Raw genomic sequence first — 20,697 nt, 5'->3', positions numbered from 1 at the left:
TCAGGCAGACCTCTCCTCCTTTCTCTCACTACAGTTTATCCCTCGCTCGCTGTTCAGATTTGGCATTTCAATGCGGTGTTCCAAGCACGCAGCTTTACATCTAGGTATGGGGGTGGCCTTCGAGCATGCGGGCAACATTGGTTGTCAAATGAGATGTTTGTGATCTAAAAGGTAAAATGAGGCATCTGTGGCTTGTCTAACGGCAATAGCGTTCTTGCCCATCAATAATTTAAGTCCTTGACATGTCAAATTGCCTTTTTCAACGTTGTTGACGCTATTCCAGTGGCCTACGCTGGAAAAAAAAATCAAGGGGTTATAAGATTACAAATATAATTAATAAATCTAAGTATGCTGCTACCTTGCTGATGTTTGACCTTCGCGACAATGTACGTGCCGCGTTTGACAAAGTGATCCTCGAGTCGAGACATCATTTAGGCTTTGCGCGCTACAATATTGTTTGCGGCTGGCACGCTTCAATGCTTGGTATATTGTGTCTGATGTTGCAGTTTTACGGGACGGGTTGCACGGGCTCTAAAAGCCGTTCGCACTTCGTACTCGCACGTTGTTTTAAGGTTTTAAATGTAAAGTCAAATAATGTGTCTAAATTTACACATTTACATTCGGACATTTCACATTTTAGCACTTAGTATAGCATAACAAATCTAAAGGAAGAAGCACAATACTAATTCTTTAACAATATTCGCACTATTCATACCGTAACAGTTAACTTTAGAAACATGCAACCCACGCACACACTTTTACCTATACGTAGAGCATACCTATCTACACTGAATGTTGCATGAATGTAGGAGTGTGCTAAACTATGCCAGTTGGTAAATGTGTAGAGGAAAACCGGAGAGCCCAAAACACAGGGCGGGATGCAAACGACAGGCACATTGCTAACTAGTTTTTATTAATGCGAAAGAATTATGTCCCATGAGGCAGAAAGCCGGCGTTGGCCGCAACGAGTGGTACCAAAATCAACGTGACGTCATCAGCGTCTTGTATGACTTGAGTAGTAATACGGAAGGTAATAAATGGCATAACAACGTTAATTAGCAGTAATTATCGGTAAATAATGTGAATTAAAGATAAAGAAAGTGAATTAAGATGAATGAGAGTGAAGTAAAGCGAAGTTTGAACAAGTTAGAATAAGGTTGAGATAAAGTGAAATAATGTGAATTAAGGGGAATGAAGGTGAATTAAAGTGGGTTACGGTGGATTAAATGTTGGTAGAAATTAGAGCAAAGTGGATAAAGGTAGATTAAGGTGGATTATGGTAGAGTCGTGAAGAACATGTGACAATTTATGACGTCGCATATCATGGACGTAACCAATTATTTAGAGAAGTCATAATGCTTTCGCATTCAAATCACGCAAGGATATTTAAGCGACTGGCAATTCTGCGTATCAACTGCAATATATAGAAATAACAATCCGCGCAGAAGCAATTCAAACACAAATTCATGGCCGACCACTGGCGCCGGCACACTATCAACCGTTCTAAAGGTAGCGTATTTCATAACAATGCAGAGATTCGGCCGAAAGGCATACTATAACACAAGAATCACTTCGTTCGTATATGTCAAACTTCGACAATCTCAGGTTGCATATTTAGATTTTTTAAATTATATGTCATTTAAACGCTTACGAGGACATGTGCACAGGTATCAACATAGGCCCACCAGCGCCTTTGATTACACAGCCTCCGGGATCAGTGCATGTTACCAGCCTGGTTACAATAGCGACGTCCCTGTTTTGATGTGTTCTAATGACGTCGCTTTAATAGCGTCACTGCTTTGCAGTGAGCCAACGAGAAGTGCAGCCTGTATAGCGCGATTGATAAGTTGTTGTCATTGTTGTTACTAATGTACGCTCTTTTGCTGTTTACAAAGTTAACATAGGCCCGGGCGGCTTCCAGTTTTTTCTCAGATACAATTGGCTAAATATAGCTGGCAAGAATCACAAAAGAAAACAGTAGGAGCGCGCTAAAAACAGAAGCCCGAAGAATCTCCACACTTATCACAATCCTTATCACATAATCACAATTTCACGAGTCAAGCAAGATACTCTGATTCGCTAGTTGGTGTGTACACATGATAGATAATAGCGCAAAAAAAGAAAGAAAAGGAAAGAAGCGTTCTGCCCTATCATCCTCCGTTTCCCCGCTATCTTCTTGCGCTACTTCCCATCATGTTTATGAATCAAGTTAGCCATAGGTTATACGAAAAATAAGTCATGAGGCATTATCCGCTTGTCTATAACTTGAAAACATAAGCACATAGGCTTTACGTACATATTAAAAAACATAAAAACACACTTTTGGTTCTCTCATAGTAGGCGGATAAAGCATGTGGCCAGAAGGTTCTTGGGGCCTCAGGCTGGTGTCTGATATTGCCCGGGCGAAACCATCTAATTGTCGACGCCGTAGACAACTATGCCGTGCCTGTACCGGCCATCGTTTCAACGTCTCCTTTCACATGACCTCATCAACTGCATTAGCGCGGAGCGTTTTGTGTTTCCCAGTGTCCACGGCTGCAGAACTCATGGATCCGCGCAGTGCACTTCAATTTATTGACTTGGAGAGCCCTGGAACATGGGCCATGTTTTCCGACTCGAGACCGGCTTTACACAGTATGCAGTCAGTTCTCCGATGTGGAGCTCACAGACAGCTAACGTACCAAATTGTCAAACTTCACCATGACGTCAAACAGAAACGCCACGAAATTATATTACAGTGACTACCTGGCCATTGTGGGATCAGTCGAAATGATCACGCAGAGAAAGCTGCCCGAGAGACACATCAAGAACAACACAAGGTGCCCATTTCTCTTTCAAGGACATACACTGCAAGGCACCTTCGTCACCTGGCATGCAAGCTCTCTTTAACAGAGTGGAACACCCCAAATATAAGGGGCATCAGTTTACACGAATTTTACCCTTTGCTCCAACTTCGACCTCCAGCCGGGCTTCACCAAAGTGAGCCATCACTTCTATGCCAGTTGTGGTTGGGAGTGGCTGTCACAAAGGCGTACACCACTTTGAATGGAATGACCGACAGTGCTGCGTTTGACGTCTGTGGCGGCGAAGAGAACATCGAACTTTTGTTGTGCCACTGTCATCGATTTCAGTCGGAAAGGCAAACATTACATATCGCATTGCGCCGACTGCACGATCGGCCGTTGTCCGTGTAGGTGCTACTTGAGAACCGTCCCCATAGCTCGTCGGCCCACAAAGCTGTGAAGGCACTGTTGTGTTTCTTGAGGGCGACTGGCCTATGTGACTGCCTTTCACTTGCTCGGGACCTCCGCGTGCGTGCACGAGCTCACCGCGTCTTTTCCCCTTCCTCTCTCTATCTTTCTATACCTCTTTCTTGTTCTTTCTTTCCTGCTCTTTCTTTACCTCTTTCTATACTCTTTCCTGTTCCCCAGAGTAGGGTAGCCAACCAGACGCATTTCCGGTTAACACCCCTGCCTTCTCTTTCCTCCTTCTTCTACTCCGCCTCCTCCTCCTCCTCCAGTGTTTCGTTGAAAATATGAGGTGATGCATGGCATGGTACTACAAAAGGCTAGGCAGACGACGCTAGCGTTGTTGCAGTTTCGGCGTGCTGCGGGACCGGACGAGTGTTGTTAGCCGGATGACTGGGCAATTTAATGATATAAACGTTCACCCCTTCTCTTCTCCTCATCATAGTTTATTCCTATACTTTCACTTCCCCTTCCCTGTTCCCCAGTGCCGAGTACAGCGGGCTAGAGCGCACCGGCTGAGGTCGTCGACCTCTGAGCCTTTTCTGTAAATAAAAGACTGTCCCTCTCCTACCACCAGGAGCGATGGGTCAAATGAAAGATCTGGTGCTCTGCTGCAGAGCGCAAGGTCGTGGGTTCAACTACTAGTCGCAGTGGCTGTATTTCGTCGAGGCACAACAATGGACGAAAGCTAGAGTGCTTAGACTATAGTGCACGCTAAAGAACTCCTGCTGCCCAAAATTTATCCTGACTCCTTCCCTGTGACGTTTCTGATAGCCCCATGGTTGCTTTCGGACGTTATAATTACCATAAATCACAAATCCGTTTCGCTGTCACTGGGAGTGCTGACGTCGGAAGTGGCACCTATGTCAACATTTACAGTTTTCTACACTGCGATTTGGGCTTCAGACATTCCATCTACCTCGAAGCACGCTAACGGGCACATGCGGCAAAGCTCTATATAGCGGTGACCTACAACGAGTCTAAAATGTACCACCTTCAAAACAGGTCCCTCGACTCTGCGTGAAGAGCTTCAATAAATTGCTTTCGCTAAAGCGCCTGCGCAATGGCTTGAGCATCCCAGAACAAGCGCATGACAATAGCACTGCTATTTCTCGCGTATTCTTGAAATCCTGAGCGCTGCGAACGTGACCAGGCGTTGCGTAACTACGTACTTGCGCTTCAAACCTGAGATTAATTTTCCTCGCGATGACTACAAAGTTCGGAAGCTCATTCCACGCAATCGTGTCTATGTGAGAATAGGAGAGTAACTCGATCTATAGAGCGAAAACCTGGTGCCGGTATTAAATATCTGCGTTGCGGAAGTGTTTTCCCTGTGCGGCGCCTAAACGCGGCGGTTACGCGACGCTTCTGTTTACGAAACATCCTTCCTTGTGCGTCACCCGACGCCTTCCGAACCGTACCTGACTGAGATGGTTTGGTGGCCCGGTTCTATATAACCTTAGGTGCTTTCGTGGCTATATTGCAGGGCTGAACACTAAACCCTTCTCTTGCATCACCCTTTTTAGCGAGGGGTGTCGCCATTGTCTTCTTACGCATGGCTCGACCAATTGGTGTCTCCTTCAACACATCTTTCTTCTGAGCTATAGTGAATAGCTGAAGGTTCATGCGAAACCACGTTTCCTATGATGAGCCTCTTTTAGCTAATAATGCGAAAGAATTATATGCCCCATTACGCGAAAGTCCGTCGGCGTAGTCGCTTGGACCGACAGATGGCAACAAAAATGGCCAACGACGCAAAGAGTAAAAACACGTCACAAAATGCTCGGATGGACGTCAAATTTCTCAATGAGGTTCCTGTGTAAAAGAACGCATTCTTCCCCGACGCCACCGTGGCTCCACGGTTCTCGTTGACTAAAGGTGTGTCTTGTGCGTGCGTCATAGCACACGTGCCTACAGGAAAAAACTTATGCGACAAAAGCATAATATCTACGGCGCGACCGTACTCAAACTAACCGGCTTTTGGGCGGTGTGGCTGTTGTTGTGAAACACGGAATTCCAGCTAGAGCAGTGACCATTAATAGCCACATATAAGCCGCTGCTGTCACCATTTTAGCACATAAAACCATTACCATCTCTTCCCTCTACATTTCTCCACACACACAGTTCACTGTAAGAGATGTAGACCTGATTTTAGACAACCTACCGGAACCATTTCTGATAGCGGGAGATTTTAATGGGCATAATACACTATGGGGAAGCAAAAAAAAAAGCTCACCATAGGGGACAAACAATCGAAGATTTTATCCTAAGTAATGAACTATGCCTTTTAAATACTGGTGCGGCCACGTACTGCTCCCCTAGCACAGGAGCTATGAGTTGCCTTGATTTGGCAATGTGTTCCCCATCTCTGTTCAGCGATCTTCATTGGAATGTAATAGCTAATCCCTACGGCCTGCAGTCATAAAACTAACATCCGTACTACCTGTAACACTTTCTAGACCACCCCGTTGGAAACTGCACCTAGCAAACTGGCCTCTCTCCACTTAAAAAGCCAGTCTAGAAAAAAGTGATCTTAGATGACCTAACCACAGACGAAGCGAATTAGAGGATTACTGCTTGCATAGCTGCTGCGGCGGAAGAAGCTATTCCCCAATCTTCTGGATTCTTAAGGAAAAAACTAAAACCTTGGTGGACAAATGAATGCACACAAGCTAAAAAACTTCAAAACAAAGCGTGGGGTATCTTCCGAAGGTACCCAACACAAGATAATCTTTTATCATTCAAAAAAGCGAGAGCAAAGGCGAGGTATATCCGTAGGCAAGCAGAAACAAATTCATGGGAAAATTACATTTCATCAATTAACAGTTCAATAACATCAAAGAGAATGTGGGACCAGGTTCGCAAGTTTAGGGGCGACTATGCTCCCTACACGATCCCCATACTCTCAACTCCAGGCACGCAAACAAGTCTACAGGAACAAGCAGACATATTAGTCCAGCACTTCTACACCATATCTAGTTCGACAAACTATTCCGCAACAATCCTAAAACACAAACAAACCACCGAAAAACAAAAGCTTCCGACAACAGGAAATTCAGATAGACCGTTTAATGTCCCTATAACACTCCATGAAATAAACAGAGTAACATATTCGAGTAAGAAAACAGCACCCGGCTCCTGACAAAATACATTACGCTATGCTGGCCCATTTGTCCCAGAAAGTGGTGGAGGCCTTGTTGCGTTTCTTTTTTTTAACACAATCTGGGAAACGGGTCAAATGCCTGCAGCGTGGAAAAAGGCTGTTATTGTTCTCTTCCTGAAGGCGGGAAAATCACCAAATACACCTAACAGCTACAGACCTATAGCACTAACAAGTTGCCTCGCTAAATCCTACGAAAGCATAATAAATATAAGGCTAACATACATTCTTGAAATAGATAACTTACTAGATATACTCACCAGTGTGGTTACAAGAAAGGCTGCTCCACAACTGACCATCTTGTTCGTCTTGAACATATCATACGTGAGGCATTCTTTACAAACAGCACTGCCTAGCGGTGTTTTTCGACCTAGAAAAAGCATACGACACCACATGGAGGCTATGGCATTTTACAAGATCTAGCAACACTAGGAATACGCGGCAGAATGCTCAATTGTCTGGCCGATTTTCTGTCAAACCGAACATTTCAAATCCGTCTGAGAGCAACACTGTCCCGAGTCTTTGTCCAAGAAAATGGCGTCCCACAGGGTTGCGTATTAAGCACTACTCTTTTCGTAGTGAAGATGAACTCCATAAATTCAGTTATACCGCCCAACATAATGTACTCTTTATACATCGACGACCTTCAAATTGCATACCGTGCCTCGGGTATGTTTACATGCGAAAGGCAAATCCAGATAACAATTAACAAGTTGACGCAATGGGCCGATAAAAATGGATTTCGGTTTTCTACACAAAAAACTGTGGCAGTGGTATTTTCACAAAAAAAGGGGGTTACACCCTGACCCAGCTCTCAAATTAAATCAAAACCCGTTACCAGTCAAACACGAACAAAAGTTCTTAGGAATCATTTTTGATAGTAAACAAAATTTCATCGCCCACATTAACAGCGTAAAAACTAAAGCAAACAAAGCGCTTAACATCCTGAAGGTCCTATGACGTAAGCATTGGGGCGCCGACCGAACTTGCCTGTTGCGTATTTACCGCTCCATCGTGCGCAGCATTCTTGACTACGGTTGCATAGTTTACGGGTCAGCAAGGCAGTCTTGCATCAAACGTCTTGATCCCACGCACAACCACGGACTACGCTTAGCAACTAGTCCGTACAGGACCTCACCAGTAGAAAGCCTATATGCCGACAGTAAAGAACCCTGTTTGGAGCACCGAAGAGTCTTGCTTACAATTTCAGACGTGCTTAGAATCGCAGCTCTACCTAATCATATATGCCACACTCTTGTTACTTACACCACACACAGAACACACTATGCTAACAAACTACATAGCGTGAGACCACTTATCCTTCGATTCGAAGATATGTGCCAAAGCTACAATGTTCCGAGCGAGGCTCTCAAAGTCGCCGAAAGACCGAACAGACTCCCCCCATGGTATGATTTCGCACATTTTTGCAATTTTACTCTAACATGTCACAAGAAAAAAGAAACACCGCTTGAACACATAATGCAAGATTTCTCAGAATTACAAAATAAATACAGTGACTACACCGAGTTTTACACTGACGGTTCCAAGACAAATTAACATGTTGGAAGCGCAGTTGTATCGTAACACTGGGAAAATTGTCTTAGGTTGCCACAATTTGCTTCGGTTTTTACAGCCGAAGTATATGCCCTGCCTATGGCCTTGGAAAAAATAGTAACAGGAAATTTTTAAAAAGCAGTTGTGTACACAGATTCCCTCAGTTCACTTAATTCCATCCATAGAAAATCAGAGTGCGAACCTTTTCTCGGCTGCATTCTGAGAATGCTCGGCTAAAATGAAAAGCATGGTAAAATAATTCATCTCTGTTGGGTTCCAAGCCACGTGGGAATCCCGGGAAATGAAAAGGCGTAACAAATGCGCAGCAATCACAGCGCGTAAAAAATTACACAAATGAATCTTCCCTACAAAGACTGTGTCCGGGAGGTCCGTGCTGCGGTCACCTCAAAGTGGCAACAGGAATGGGTCTGCCAAGTAAACAACAAGCTGCAAATAGTAAAACACATACTACAGGAGTGGAAGATATCATATCACCAGGAACGTTTCATTGAAGTTATTCTATGTCGCGTTCGCATCGGACACACACATCTCACGCACAATTTTTTATTGAAAAATGAACAACTAGCGGTTTGTGATCAATGCCAGAATCTCTAACTGTGAATCACATTTTAATAACATGACCAGGAAGAAAGACAGAAATATTCTATGAACTTTAAAAAACACTAACACCACTTCATCCTTCCCTGAACGTAGCTGAAAACGCACTTGTATCTTTAGACGATGTTTTTAAGTTTTTAGATGAAACAGGGTTCTTAAACAAACTTTAAAGTAAATTTTTGTTGCTTGAAGCACTTTCATCAAATTATATTTTTTCATCCTGTGCATGGCGCATCATAGCCTTAGTTGCTTTTGCGCCACAAAACCTTACATTACTAACTAGCACACGTGACGGCGCAACCAATGGAGAGGAGGTGACGTCACGTCCTGAGGGTATAAAATTAGTGTTTAAATAAAAATTAAAAAAAACACGCTTATCCTTGCACTCGGCCGCGCAACGCTTGAAACAACGAAGCTGGGCGATCGTAGCCAGCATTTTCCGGAAGTGCGCGCGAACTTTTCATGTTGTTACTCACGATGATGATAATTTCTTTTCGCGCGTCTCGGACTTACGGCCGTCACTGCGCGTTGCAAAGCGCAGCTTGCAACACCGACACCGCGTTCCAATGCCGACACTGCGTTCCAGGAGACCCGCTCCGTGAATGTCTCTCTCTCTCTCTCTCATAGCGCGCAAAACCTCTTCACTTTGCAGAGCACGAGTGTACAAACGCGCCAGCTGTGGCCGAAGACAGCGACTCTAGAACGCAATCATATGATTCGCATAAATGCGTGTCCTATCTATTTTTTTTGTACTTTTAAATTAATACTCATTCGATATACACATTGAACCATGTGTTGTGGGAGTGTGAAGCCATCGGCTCCGCCTTCAGCGAGGATAGGTGGGCTGCGCTTTTGGGCAGCCCCGAACTCAACGACCAAACCCTGGCCGTCCAGAGTGCCCGCGATCGGGCCGTCAAGCTCGGCTTGGCGGTCCCTACGTGGGACTAGCCGGGTGACACGGGGTTTCCCTGCGTCTTCTTTGTACCTCAACAAAGTTATTTCACTCACTCACGCATTCGATATGACTTTCCTGATTTATTTTAACATATAATTCTATACTTTTCAATGCTAATTCCATAGATATTCCGAAATGAATCCTCCACATTAATTTGGAATAATCCACCCATTTCTTTGCCAATCCCCCACCGTGGGTAGGAGCCACATGCGTGATAGGCAACAACAACAACAACAACAACAACAACAACAACAACAACAACAACAACAGCAATCGTGGCTGTATAGCTAGTGGTTACGACGCTCGCTTTTGGACCGGGAGTGCACTGGTTCGAATCCCGCCTCGGCAAGAAAGTTTATTTTCTTTTCTTTCTTGGTAGTTTCTTGATACACACCACAAATTACGGCTGGCTTCAACAGCTTCGCTGTTAAAAGTATTCATGTCCAATTGAGCGGCGCTGAGCGCTCCTTCGAGTTATGAACTCCTCCTCATGGGTAAGCGAGCGCGTTGAGACGCTTGGCTCGTTTTATAGCGGATGGTTATATGTTTATAGGCGCAATCGTATAAAGCTAGGATAGTACACTCTAGCTAGGAGAAATCGCCTGTGTACAGCATTGGCTCGAGCGTCGTCATCTTCTTCTGCAGCTGGCTCGTTGGCCAGTGATCTGCGTTCAAAGTGACCTGCGAAATGGGCAGAGTGCCGCATGTACTGAGAGCTCCGTCAGCGCTGTGTTCTCGCCGCGTTGAAGCGACAGGCTGCGCGAAGGTACAATTGCTCGCTGCTGCGGGCTCTAACTTGAAAGCGAACGCCTTACGGGAAGGACAGATGGACGCATGGACCGTTTTCTCATTGGGTTATTATAGAAATGCTTACGTATCGGAAAACAGTGCATTGGAACAGCTTGCAGCGCAGCGTGCGTGATGCGGAGGACGTCGACCGACGTTCGCTGGTTCGCGGGCTGCGCCGGACTATAAACGTTCCATAATTCTCAGTGGCTCCACTGAAGCAACTTAACAGGGCGCAGTCGGTGACTCTCCGCTTGCTACAGACGAACTCGTACCCCAATCCTTGGCGCATGAGCCGAATCGACCCAGACTACGACGGAAATTTCAATTGTGCACAGTGTGGTGGACATGTGAACTTGGGACATATGCTGTGGGATGCGCGACGCAGGCCTCCTATCTGGAGGACAAGAACAAGCGGGACGGCGCTCTTAGGAGCCGTGAGCTCCAAGACCAACTCTGGGCTGTCCAGAAGGCCCGCGAATCGGCGGAGAGCCAAGGGCTCCCCGTCCCGACGTGGGAGCTGCCCTCTACACCTTGACGAACAGTCAGGTGTCCTTCAGGACCCTTTTCAGAAATAAAGTTTCACCTCCACCGCCACTGATGCAATATCGAGGCAATACAATAACGAGGCAGTGACTAACAGTCATCTAGCGTGTTTGAGTTAACCAGGCTTGCTATACCGGCTTTATATTCTGTCATGTTTGTGTACACTTCCGTAATTTTTTTTCTTGTCCTGTAAACTTTGCTATCTACTGTGTACCGTTACCTATGCCTGTAACTGATTTGGCCGCATCAATACTTTCCCTTCGTTTTTTTTTTGCACCAATACTTAAAATGTCTCTTGTCTAGATCGCAAACGTAGATAGCACACTGTGTCAGCATCTTCTCGTCATTTACGCAAACGCGTAAATCAATCTTAAGTGCAAGCGTCATCTGCTGTGCCTCTTGCCTTTAGGAGTGCACACGTCATGACTTTGTCTTGCTCACATGATATAGTTAAAAATTTGACCGGTTCATTAAACATGTTCACCTACTACATTCGCAGACACCAGTGTGAATGGCTTTCCCGCAAGAAAAAACCTCAGCTGTTCGGCCTCTGAAGAAGTTGGTATACCTGACCACGATGCACGGTAGGAAACTAACGTTTCACTGGAGAGTACCGCTTAATAAGGGAGCCCTCACAAGCAAATAACTCAACGTGACCTACGCGAGGTTCGTCGAACTCATCTCGTCGAGTCCTGGAGTGTGCTTTTTCCGACAACAACAGAGATCGCTAACTTTAGTCTTGATCAATAGCGTAAGCCACAAACTATCTGAACAAGGAGTTATGGCGAACAACCGGCCGTAACCCTGGGAGCAACGAACTAATATATAACCGGAAAATCTAGCCTTAGCTGATCGAAGGCGCGTTCCCAACACAACGGTCAATGTTTTCGACCGGGTGGTCCTGTTGGACCCGTACGTACGAGGTCGTTCAGTAATGTCCTCGGTTCTTGGAATGTTTCTGTATTGTTTTCGACGTCAGTTACCCGCGTGTCTGAAACCAACATTCATTATACACTGAGGACCTCCCGACGAGGGGCTGAACTCGTTATATCTCGTTCCATACTGTTCTGGCGATAAGCGGAACATGTTTTCAAACGTTGCAAACTTCCTCAAGTGGAACAGCGTTCAGAACAAAAGTATGAAATATAAAGAACAGCGTTCCATGTTATTCAACGCTTCATCTTATTGAAAATTAGCATAACATTAAATATGCAGAACTATGTTCTATTGAAATAAGCACTGTTATCCACAACTGTGTTCCACATAGCTGTACCTGATACCTCAACATTCTTCTACGCATATCTGAAAAGCTATTTTTAAATATGTGGGACATCGTTATCTGCAACCTTCTTACTTGTACATCCAACTCAAACTTTGTTTCAAATGTGTACGATAGAGGGGGCAAGCAGACGGGGGGGGGGGGGGGGGGGAGGGAGGACTGCCTGAGGACAACACAAAATTTGAACGTTTTCTGGATGGACTAGGAAAAAATTCGAAGGTGGCTTCTCATTAGACATGCATTAGGCAATAACTAATTATATGGGACTCGAAATTGGGGCGTCGCGCCGCGGTGTGCTCAGTAGACCTGCCTGCTCAAGGTTATCTTGCCGTTATCGCTGTGGTGATTGATTAAGCATAACGAGTCTATGATAGCGGCATAAGTGAGCGCCCCTCTAAAGCTGCCTAGATGAGCGTGCAGCAGGAAGGTCGAATGAAAAATACGCTGAAAGAAATGAGTGTGCGCACCTTTCGATCGTGGTCACCAGATCCAGACGTTGCTCTAGCATTTGTCGTTCAATTTGGTATTAAGGTGTCTCAAAACTGTTGGAAAAGGAAGTGCGCTGAACTTTTGATGCTTGAAATCTTTTTTCTAATTTTTACGTGCATATGTTGAAGTTATCTTGTTAGTAAGTAACCGTGTGTATTAAAAGAATTTATGGTAATTATTGGGTCGAAGTTTTGAACAACATCTGTTACGGTCAGGCTGCAGTCAGATGACAGAAACGTTTGCGCATGTGAGTTGCGTTTGTCGTGCTCGTTTTGATGGCAGACCAATTATTTGACGGCTTTGTTTTGGCTCATTTGCCTGACGCAAACAGCGCTAGCCACGGTCATAATACGGGCCGCTTTAGCCTTTATTCAGGCTACTGGGCTAGACGCTCGGCTTTCGAGTTACCTTAATCTTGTGGCCTTGTAATATGAACACCTTCCTCGCCTCATCGTCATCACTCGTCACTAATTTTCTCCCCATATTCCTTGTGTTAGCACAGGCCAGTGCAACCTGTAGTAGATGCCAACACCTCTGCCTTTTGTGAATAAATTTATCTGTGTGTCAAACCCGACACAATGCATCATGGCACCCGCCGGGGTGGCTCAGTCAGCTAAGGCGTTGCGCTACTGAGCACGAGGTCACGGGATCGAATCCCGGCCGCAGCGGCCGCATTGCGATGGAGTCGAAGTGCAAAAAATGCCCGTGTTCTTGCGTCGTAGTGCACGTTAAAGAACCCCAGGTGGTCAAAATTAATCCGGAGCGCTTCACTACGGCGTACCTCCTAACCAGAACTGGTTTTGGCACGCAAAACCCCAGAAAGAAGACAATGCATCATGGCGGCCTTGTTTTTAACTCCACTTATAATTGGTGTTCCTAACACGGCAGCCACCAACTACCCGATTAGTCAAGCCAGTGAGGAATAAATGAGATCCAGCGGGATAAATGAGACACGTATTTCCAAATCATTTGTATGCACTGTCATCGAATGACAGTTGTTCCTTATATGTACTACGCCTCTTCGATGAAGGAAGTGTTCGCAAACTTGGGAATCCCGAACCTTCTGTTCAAATCGTTGGGGCTTTTCATGGTTTTCAATATAACAGCTTTGAACGTCTCTAACTCTTCCATAGTTGTGCGCGCTCAAACTCGTTCCATGTACGTCGTCTTTGAGGTAGAGGTGAGAGAGAGACATACATTTCTGCAGCTCTAACGGGAGCATGCGTCTCATTGTCTGCGCGGAGATTGAAGTTTAAGAGAGACGATAGACGAATGAGGGGAGGGTTAGGGAGGGAAGATGGGCGAAGCAGTGAAATGAAACAAAATCTGCTATTCCGTGTTCTACCTTCTATTTTTTTGTGATACCAAGGCAAATTATAAAGCGTTCAGACTGACAGGATCTGGCCAGAGAAAAAAAAAGAACGCAGATAGAAGAAATGAACCGCAAGATTTCATGCTTCAAATGTGCCCGAACATTCTAGTAACTGTCCCAATGCCTTATCTGCGCAGTTCACATTAAACTGTCTCCATGGAAACTCCATGGGCTTGGTTAGTCGGGCACCCTGCTTTCGAATAACTAACACTAGGCGAACCACTGTCAATGCTCACACTTTCTAATTTGGTCGTCTCGAGGCCTTGAATGCGGGATAGCATGCCTCAAGAAGATTCAAACTGCGGTCTGCCTGCTGTGCAAACTACAAAAAAAAGGTTTCTAGAAGTTTGTTGAGTCTGAAGGGCAATGAGGTCGACAGTGAAAATTAGAAAACTTCTAAGAAGTTTCATTTGATTGCCCGGCTTCGAGCTCGTCTCCTTGCGATTGGCATCACGCCTTGCGGCTTTGCTTTAACGTTTCCTTTATTAGCCATGGTTATTTGAAAATAATAACGCAATAGAAAATACGATTACAGCTGTGATTCCGCTGAAGATGAAGTCACTTAATGAGACGGCAGCAGGCTATCGTAACGGACACCACGCCATCTTGTCAAGAACAACTTCTTATTTGCGATGCACACCACATCGTCCTCATTTCTCTAGAGTACTGTTTGTTTTGGCTTTCAGAATATGCACAGACACCATTTCTCTTGGGGTTCGTGTGGAGCTCGAGACCTTGCACACATTTTCGAGGAAGAATGTTAGCACTGTGCTTAGTTTTTTCTTTTCTTTTTTTTAGACTACACAGAATTTTCAAAATTCACCTATGGCAGATAGAATTATTCTATTTGTTGGGCTATATTGCTCGATGAGGCGGCCGTTCCTAGCGTGAGGGATGGTGATCCATATTAGAACAATTAACAGAATATTGTCACAGACAAAACCACAAAAGACTTCGGTCGAAGCTATAGATCTTTTATGAAGCTGTCCTGGCACCTTCGTCGTTGTCTTCTTCGGGGAGCAATCCAACATGCCTAGCATGTTGCACGCCAAGGGCGTGACATTACCCCCCTCCCTAGAAGCATCGTCTCGAAGCGGAACATGTATTCACTGGAGATTGGCACAGTGATACCGGGAAGACGTAGGTGGTGAGAGAGGTGTAGAGCTTTGCGGTCAGCGAGAGTAGTATAGTTTCAACCTAGAGACGTTAACGACATCATACAGGCATGGACGTCGGGGACGGCGACTGGTGCCTTCTCCTTCAGGAATCACTTCGTATGTGAAATCACCGATTGTTTAACGATCCTATAAGGCCCAAAGTAGCGGCGCAAAAGTTTCTCCGACAGACCACGCTGGCGGATCGTTGTCCACACCCATACTTTGTCACCGGGTTGATAAGTGATGTCTCGGTGACGAAGATTGCATCGGTCGGCGTCGTTGTGTTGTTGGTAGCGGATACTCATTCGTGCGAGCTGGCGCGCCTCTTCAGCGCATCGAGCGGATTCGGCAGCATCAATAACAGTATTAGTACAGTGGGTGGGTGAAAGCATTGCGTCCAACACTGGTACAGCCTCCCGGCCACACATCAAGCGAAAAGGGGTGAAGCCGGTAGTTTCTTGCATGGTAGTATTATATGCAAACGTAGCATATGGGAGAACGTCGTCCCAGTTTTTGTGGTCGACGTCCACATACATAGAAATCATATCAGCGGTCGTTTTGTTTAGCCTTTCTGTGAGCCCATTTGTCTGGGGATGGTAAGCAGTGGCTTTGCGTTGAACTGTACCACTGAGATGAATGATATCTTCTGTGAGCTGCGCTGTAAATGCTGTGGCCCGGTCTGTTATAACCGCTGTTGGAGCAGCGTGGCGGAGTATGATGCCACGTACAAAGAAGGTTGCAATATCATAAGCAGTGCCTCGTGGGAGAGCTCGGGTTTCAATGTAACGTGTAAGGTAGTCTGTGGCAACAGCAATCCAACAGTTACCAGCCCTCGACGTGGGGAATGGTCCAAGCAAATCTCTGCCAACTTGCTGAAGAGGGATCCGCGGAGGATCAACGGGATGGAGAAGTCCAGCGGGACGCACGGGTGGTGTCTTGCGTCTCTGGCAGTCGCGGCATGTCTTCACGTACTGCTTTACGTCGCGGCGAAGGTTAGGCTAGAAGCACTTTTGGCGTATGCGTGAAAACGTCCGTGCGAATCCCAAGTGGCCCGTAGATGGCTCGTCATGAGAGGCCCGCAGGATGTCGTCGCGTAGTGCGGACGGCACTACAAGGAGGCAGGCGTTTGCGGTCGAGTGAAAACCCAATTTGTAGAGGACGCCATCGCGGAGAAAAAACAATGATAACTTGCGGACAAACATACGAGGCGGCTCTGGTAGACGGTTATCAAGGTAGTCGATAAGAGGCCGGAGTTATGAATCATCGCGATGTTGCTTGCTGATGTCTGACTCTGTGATAATGGAAAGAAATGCGCCTTCTTCATCAACGTCGAATGGCGATGGTTGAACTGGAGCACGCGACAGGCAGTCGGCGTCGGTGTGTTTACGCCCGGACTTGAACACTATCGCCATATCGTATTCTTGCAAGCCAAGACTCCAGCGTGCAAGACGGCCAGATGGATCCTTCAGATTGGCGAGTCAGCACAATGAATGGTGATCTGTGACGTTGAAACGATCGGCCGTACAAATATGGTACGGTATGTACAAATATGGTACGTACAAATATGGTCGGAACTTAGCAATCGCCCACACAACAGCCAAGCATTCCTTATCCGTAGTGGAATAGTTCCTTTCAGCTGGAGACAAAGTGCGGTTTGCGTACGCAATGACGCGCTCGGCTCCATCTTGCCACTGTACGAGGACGGCACCAAGGCCAACGTTGCAGGCATCCGTGTGCAACTCGGTGTCACAGTTTTCGTCAAAGTGTCCTAGAATGGGAGGTGTTTGCAGACGTTTCTGAAGTTCACAGAAGGCCTCTTGTCGTTCCTGCTCCCAGACAAACGGAACATTATCCTTTGTTAACCGCTGCAAAGGTTCAGCTATCCTTGAAAAGTTAGCCACGAAGCTTCTATAATATGCGCAAAGTCCTAGGAAACGGCGGAGCTCGTGTTTGTTAGAAGGTGTTGGAAACGAAGCAACAGCAATGGTTTTGTCGGGGTCTGCTCGAATGCCTTCGTAGATGACGACATGGCCTAAAATTTGAGTTCGTCATACCCGAAGTGGCATTTCTCAGGCTTTAAACACAGGCCAGCAGTGCGAATTGCGTCAAGAACTGCTTGTAAGCGCTGGAGGTGCTGCTCAAAAGTTTCTGAAAACACACCAATATCATCTAAATAGACAAGGCACGACTGCCACTTGAGACCTAATAGAACCGTGTCCATCATGCGCTGAAAAGTAGCTGGCGCAGAGCACAATCCGAAAGAAAGGACGTTGAATTCGTAGAGTCCGTCAGGCGTAATAAATGCGTTTTTCTGAAGGTCGCGGTCATCAACCTCTATTTGCCAGTAGCTGCTGCGAAGGTCCATCGTTGAGAAGTATTGGGCATGTCGAAGACGGTCCAAAGAATCGTCGATACGGCGAAGAGGATAAACGTCCTTCTTCGTAACGTTGTTAAGCTTGCGATAGTCAACGCAAGAACGCATTGTAGCACCTTTCTTTTTCACCAGAACCACAGGTGACGCCCATGGACTGGTGGAGGGCTGTATTATGTCGTCGGTAAGCATTTGTTGGACTTGAGTTCGGATGGCGTGTTGTCTTTACGAGGAACGCGGTAGGTACGTACGTTGGCGCATGGGTCTTTCATTGGGATTTGTAACAATTTTGTGTTTCGTAATAAGCGTTTCGTTTACCTTCGATGTTGAAGCGAAACAGTCCGCAAAAGACTGTAAAAGGCTTCGAATGCTAGCTTGTTGTTCACTTGGTAATTTATAATTCACATCATTTTGCGGTTGGCCGGTACGTCACAGGCAGAATCTCCGCCATGGTGTCCTACAGTTAAACAAGCAGGAGAGTCACTGACTGGCTCCAAATAGGCGATGGCAGTTCGTGGGGCGAAATGCTGGTATTCACGACTGAAATTGGTCACTAATATCTGAGCACTCCGTGACGACAGCTGCAAGATGCCGCGGGCCACGCAAACCTGTCGAGCCAACAAGACTGACAGATTGCCTTCAGCGATTCCGAGATGAGGAGGATCATCGTCTGTTTCAACGGTGATCAACGTAGTACTCCGTGGCGGTAAAGTAGCGCAGTCACCTGACACGCGTAACACCGTGGACTGTGGGTGATAGGGGTCCGAATGAGTAGCGAGTTCGCTGGAAAAAGTGACAAGCAACTCGCGAAGGGTTACGATTGCGCCGTACTCCCGAAGAACGTCCATGCCGAGAATGACCTGCCGAGAGCCCTCTGCCAGAATAATAAATGAACCGACAAATGTGGGGACACGAATTTGTACCCTCGCCGTGCATTTGCCGATCGGATTTTGCCGACTGACTTACACTATGGCACATATTAGAATTTATTGCAGTCAGTAATTTCGCAAGGCGTATTCTCTTGGAACGAATTCTCAGGGTGAAAACAGTTTATAGATATTCTTTACTAAAGAGTGTGAAGATATGCATTCGTGTTCTATTTACTATTGGTCTTCACTGCGTCAAATGGCGTTTCGTTATGAAGATGTAAGTGGAACAACTGGGCATTTTTATCGCAAGTTTGACGGCGAATTTCTCGCAACCGGTGCCATCCTGAGAATTCCTTTTCATTGAATGCGACCTGCAAACTAATAACTCCCTTTTATTGGTAAATTGCTCTAAAATACATTTTGAGGATTATTCGATTGCTCATTCCGATTTCTCATGCATAAAATGTCGGCTTGATTCGGTAACTTAGCTCAATGACTAGAATTGTTCTATCTGCGTGTGGTAGTCTACAAGAATTCTGAATATTAAAAAAAACAAATAAAACATACCTGGTCTACAAAGGTTTTCCTGTATGTCTGTTCCTCTGTCATCTGGACATGACAATAGCGCGGTGTTTGTCTTTTCATGTGACCTCGCGTGTCATTTCGTTCTTTACGCCACACTGGCATTTGAAGTAGCACAGTAGCACTATTAGTAGGGTCCGTCCGCTGACTGCACTTTGCTCTTAGCTCGTGCGTTTGAATCCCTGATGCGGTTGCAAGCTAACTTTTGTTTTAAGCGTGTAAAATAAGTAAGCGCTTAGCGCCCTTCTCCGGCCTTTGTATGTAACATTCTCCCAAAGGCGATCCTCTATGTGCTTGAAATGATCTGAACTTGAACGCTAGTGTGTTTCTTTAGCATAATTTGGGTGCTCATGTCTTCACAAAATTAGTAGCCCTTCCTCTGTCAAGGAAATGGGGGTAAGTAAAGCTTGTCATGTGTTTCTTCGGTGTTCCTCCGAACGAATTGCACTGACGAGTACCATGTTGTGCTCGAACCACAACCGGTCACACGCACTGCAGCTGGCTCCGAAGTTCCGGTTTAAAGACTCGCGTTCAAACCTGGCCGTCGCACCGGGGAAGTTGGCGCTAGCGTTGCCGATGGCGTGCGCCACCGTTGTCGGGTTCCTGGAGGGCTTGACCACGCTGACGTTTGGCCTCAACATCGCGCTCCCTCAACTCGTGGTTCGTGGCTCTTCGCTGACGTTTCGCCTTGGTTTCGGAAACCCTCACGCTAGAATCGGCACATCGACGACGATCCCTTTCCCAAGCGCGTTCATTCTGAATGAATTTCCATAAATTTTTTTTCAAAATTAAATCTGTCCGTTACGTTAGACAATGAATGGCTCATACCCCTTGTAAACGCGGCCTCCCCATTACGACGTCAGAAGAGAAGTGAAATTCCACGCTGGAATGATTACCGGCAACGCAGCCAGCTGCGGAAGCAGACTACGATGACGAACATGGGAGCAGGGGCAGGAGCACGTGCCGACCACCTCGGCAGCTCTGAAAGCAGCTGGTTTTTTTAGCATTACATCGCCGCCGCAGGCTAGGGTATACAAGATTCGTTTGAAAAGGTGTTATCATTACGATCTCGGCTAAGCAGGTTCGACTTATTTATTGTTCGGCTTCAGTGTTGCAAATCCACCATGTGTACGTCCTAAACTTGTTAACAAAAAAAGCCAATTAGTGAGTATCTTTATTTAGATATGCGTCGCGATTGCGGTTTGTCGTGGAAGTAATGATCACACAGTCAGGTGAGCAATAAAATCGGAGGGCGATAACGCCTGCATGCTGTATGTGAGAGTGAAAAAGGCGTTAGGGTTGGTGCCGATGATCGTGGCTCAATTTGGCGCTCACAAGGGAGGAAAGCAAAGAGAAAGTGCGCCGTCTTCCGTCACGCGTAAGGCCGGGTGGAGGGGGAGGGGCGTTCTACTCCAGCAGCAACTGCGTATTTCGCGACTGCGCGCACGGGGAACGAACGATCGCTGCAGAATCGCGCATGCAAGGGAGGAAAGCGAAGCGGCAGCGCGGGAGAGAGGGGGGGGGGGGGGGCGTTTTACTCCGGCAGCAACCGCCTACTTTGCGCGGCCGCACGCGGTCGCGCGCGCCCTATCTTGAAATCGAGGGGTACACGGATCATCTTTTGGTGCGTGCTGTGTTCTCGCCACTCAGTTGGCGCTGAAACGATAGGCCGCACGAAGATCACTTCACTCGCCGCTGCCGCCGCGCTTTC

The sequence above is a fragment of the Dermacentor silvarum genome, chromosome 9 (genome assembly GCF_013339745.2).
Source record: "Dermacentor silvarum isolate Dsil-2018 chromosome 9, BIME_Dsil_1.4, whole genome shotgun sequence".
Lineage (NCBI taxonomy): Eukaryota > Metazoa > Arthropoda > Arachnida > Ixodida > Ixodidae > Dermacentor > Dermacentor silvarum.
The sequence above is the reverse complement of the archived record's forward strand: the minus strand, read 5'-3'. Positions refer to the sequence as shown.